This window comes from Apium graveolens, chromosome 3, assembly GCF_009905375.1.
Source record: "Apium graveolens cultivar Ventura chromosome 3, ASM990537v1, whole genome shotgun sequence".
In the NCBI taxonomy this organism is placed as follows: Eukaryota; Viridiplantae; Streptophyta; class Magnoliopsida; order Apiales; family Apiaceae; genus Apium; species Apium graveolens.
Window position 1 is genome coordinate 18,166,687 of NC_133649.1, and position 4,454 is coordinate 18,171,140.

The 4,454-nt window shown below is 36.1% G+C and overlaps 1 non-coding gene across 1 annotated transcript; it reads left to right on the forward strand.

The window, feature by feature from the left end:
* The first annotated feature begins 3,634 nt into the window (after positions 1 to 3,634).
* On the forward strand, positions 3,635 to 3,741 carry LOC141716387 (small nucleolar RNA R71). Its single transcript, XR_012573099.1, has one exon. It is a non-coding gene; the product is annotated as a small nucleolar RNA R71 (small nucleolar RNA).
* The last annotated feature ends 713 nt before the right edge of the window (positions 3,742 to 4,454 follow it).

Here is a 4,454-nt window from a genome sequence, read left to right on the forward strand (position 1 = left end):
ATCATGCATATCAAATACATGAACCTATGCTAGCATGGCAAGTTCTAAATCCCTATATTCACTTTCGCTTCAAAAGAGATCAACACGCTATCTTATACGTTCGTGATGCTCATAATACGAATAAACACAACCAATACTAGGTTATCATACAATCACCACACACTAAGGTATCGAAATAATTAACTAAAGAAATCCATAAGTAAATCCGCTACAACCCCACGATAATGATTAGCCCATAATCAGACTCATCATCAACATGGGTTCTGATAAAAGCATAGTATAATAAACGTAGTCTTTATACTGAATAAATAATAAACCAAGTACGTACCAAGAGTAAAAGTTCAACAAACAAGAAACGAGCATCCAAGATTACAACTTAAAACAAAGAATCACAAGAATAAACTAGGTTTTCTTCGCCTTCATTGAATTATGCTATAGGTCTTCTCGTTGATCTCTCCTTAAGTTATGTTATGTCTCCTTCTTGAAAAACGATCTTAAGTTGTCATTATATAGCAGCCCATGCAGATTAAAAGCCCGAAATCAGAATTGTAAGAGAATCGGGATTCTTTCATCCCGACCTGGCGCGGCCGCGCGCTTCACCAGCACGGGCGCGCTGACCTTCTGTACTTCTGCTGCGGCCGCGCGCTAGCCCAGCGCGGGGGCGCCGTCTATCTAGATAAACTTCTGATTTTGCTTCTCTTTAATTACTGGTTTTTGACGGTCTTTACACAAGCGATCTTCATGACAACTTCCAAACACCATTTTAGCATCAAAGCAATTTTAAATCACATGGATCCCTTATATATGCCTGAAATGCAAAAACACTACAAAACACATCAAAAACACAAAATACTTGAGTACAAAACACCAATTCAAGCATTTATAGGACGTTCTAAGTGGACATAAATGCCACTTAACAAGTGTAAACATGAGTGAAGAGAAGAGTGAAACACATGTGAGGTACACGAAACAGAATCACACACTCACATTGAGGAAGAAAGAGAAACACCATATCCCATTCCTTATCCCTAAACATGGTTCTTGGTACTTTGGGTTTCGAATCTATTTATGATTGCAACCTAACTCTTAGGGACCTAACATTTACAGATTGGATTAGAATACTTCGGGATCTAACAAGTTCGGGATATAACAATTGGTAACAATTGGTGATCTCACATTTGGGAGGTATAAGGAGTTGGGAATATTGGTTAACAAGATGATCAACAGTGAATTCATTTGTACAGCATTTAAAGGGACATGGTTAATCAGACTATGACTTGTTATTTCTTTTCCAACCAAGTAAAATATGAGAACTCCTTCAGACAACAGCACACATTCCTTCTCTTAGGGGAGATAAAAGCTTAAGTAATAGTTTGGAGGATTCCTCAAGTAAGAGGGAGAAATAGCAGACAGGAGTAAAAAGGTAAAGCATATAACCACAACACCATTGTTGTTTGTAACTACGGATCCTATTGTACGGGAGAGGTGGTAAACACAAGTTGATTTCCTAGTAATCAGAAGAAGTGGATTGGTTCATCATTGTTCTTCATAAGGGGAGAAGCTGTTTTCCAAAAGGGGAGTACCATTAGTTCTTATCTGCGGATCCTATTATACGGCAGAGGTGGTAGATGAAGGTGATTACCTTTAAGCAGTTGATTCTTATAAGGGGAGAAGCAAGAGAGATATGTGCTTCTCAACAGGAAATGTGGTTGTACAAAAGAAGCTGTTGATGATTACTTCAAGACTGCGAAATATTATCTGGCAGAGATTTGAAGAACCAAGGAAATGAAGATGAAACTATTTGAAGATCAGTTCAGTGCTAGAGAAACAAGCATCTTTCATTTCAGTTACTCAAGAAATCTGGAAATGCAGTATTTGATCCAGAAAACTAGTAGCATTATTTACAAGTCATGGAACTTTACCTTTTCCAAGTTGTTAGTTGAGTTATCCGCTCTATTTAATTTGTTTTTTACGTTTAACAATCAAATAGGGGGAGATTGTTGGTGAGACTGCATAGCTGTATGAACAGTTATGTGATAACTCAACATAAGAACAACACTAGAACATGACAGGTTAATGATACTACGACTACACAAGAAATCAGAAGAAATGAAGACAAGGCAAATACAAAGAATCAGATTATTTGAAAAAGGCTTGAAGTATGTTTATAGGTCACTGAAAGAAGCTCATTAATATGTTCATGCCTCAGTGAAGAATAAAGGTTAAAGACTTTCAAGGTTTCAGAAATGATGAAGATTCAGTGTATAAGTGCTACCAGAAGATTTCTGTGTATTGGCATTGATTAAAGATAGACAGTGTATGAAGTATAGGAATCTGAAGAATTGAAGACAATGTATAGACAGAGGTTAAAGAAGACAGCTGCAGTCTCGAAGTTATACTCACTGACAGGAGTTCATTTATATGTTCAAGCGTCGGTGAAGAACAGTGAATGAAGTATTCAAGATTATAGTAGCAATGAAGACGTTGTCTAAATTACCAGAAAGGATTCCAGTGAAAGTACATTTATTTATTGACATTTAGTGTCTGAAGCGATAAAGTTGTTGCAAGCTTAATAATGTAATCAAGACTATAATACGAAGACCTGAATCGGGGTTAGTCGTTTGTGAACCATACCAGTATCACTAGGCATCAACAGCTCGTGAAAGGAATCTAGATATTATTTTTAGAAGAATTGTTAAGATGAGGAACGTACTTGGATTGAACGTTCATCTGTTAAAGTACGAGAGAGGTGCGTGGGGTATACAGCTAAGCGGCTCGAGGGATTGACCTAGCTCAAAGTTTAATTGTTAAATTAAATAAATTTATTTAATGGAATTTAATATAATTTATTTAATAAACTTAAAATGATTTATTTTATAAACTTTAAATATGTTTATTTTATAAATCTAAATTAGTTTATTTATATAAGTTATATTTAAGTTTATTTTATAAATTAATTTAGTTACAATTTAAATTTAAATAAAAATAAAAACAAAAACAAAAAAAGAGGAAAAGAAAATACAAAAAGAAATGAAAATAGAAAAAGGAAAAACAAAACAAAAAAAGGGAAAAACAAAAAGAAAAGAAAAGGAAAAAGAAAACAAGAAAAGAAAAAAAAAGTAAAAAGAAAATGAAAAAAATAAAACAAAAAAAACCTGGCCACCAAATGTGGTCGCAGGTTAAGAAAACAAAGAAACAAGTTAGTTTACTTTTATTAGTCGAAGGATGATAAGTGTCTGGAACTGGTTGTTGCAATCTCTGAAAGTTGCTCATAAACTGAGCTAATTCACTAGATATAGCACATTGCTCCGTCGCATGCGAACCTGCACACAGCTCACAAACACTGGTTATCTGATTAACACCATAGTTAACCAGAGAATCGATCTTCACAGACAACGCTATTAGTTGAGCAGTGATAGCCGTAGCTGTATCCACTTCAAGAACTCCTGCTACCTTGCCTTGTGGCAATCTCTGAGTTGGATACTGATATTCATTAGCAGCCATTAGTTCAATTAGATCATAAACTTCCTCATAGCTCTTTTCCCATAATGCTCCACCTGATGCTGCATCGAGTATGGGTCTTGACTGTGCTCCCAAACCGTTATAGAAGTAATTGATGATCATCCAATCAGAAATTCCATGATGAGGACATTTCCAAAGCATCTCCTTGTAGCGCTCCCAAGCTTCACATAGAGATTCTCCCGATTGCTGCGCAAATTAAGTAAGAGCATTCCTCATTGTAGCGGTCTTCACCATAGGGAAGAATTTAGTAAGAAATTTCTGACCGAGATCCTCCCAAGTAGTGATAGAACCTGCTGGTAGAGAGTGTAACCAGCACTTAGCTTTATTCCCCGGAGAAAAAGGGAAAAGTATTAGCTTCACAGCATCTTCAGAAATATTATTGAACTTGAAGGTGGCATAGATCTCGATGAAATCCCTAATATGCATATTAGGATCTTCCGTTGGAGAACCCCCAAACTAGATTGAATTTTGTACCATCTGAATCATGCCAGGCTTGATTTCAAAGGTATCAGCTGTGATCGCTGTCCTGAAAATGCTAGATTGAATGTCATTGATCTTGGGTTGAGAAAATCCATAAACGCTTTCGTTGATACTGCTGGATCTCCCATTGTAATGAGTACCTGAAACACAAACAAGTAAACCGTGAAAGTAAAAGAGTCCGAGTCAGTGAACTTTAACGACCACTGATGTCAAGCACATAAACTAAAAATTAACACTGAGTCCCCGGCAGCGGCGCCAAAAACTTGTTAGGGCAAAAACACGCGCTAAAATTACACGCAAGTATAAGCGTTCGCAAGTAGTATAAGATAAATATCAGATTCGTTCCCACATAAACTCTTTTTAATTAACTTAAGATTATGCACCTATGTAACAATGGATGGCTATCACTCAATATTAAGATAATAACAAGTTGAGATGTTTATAACTAAGAT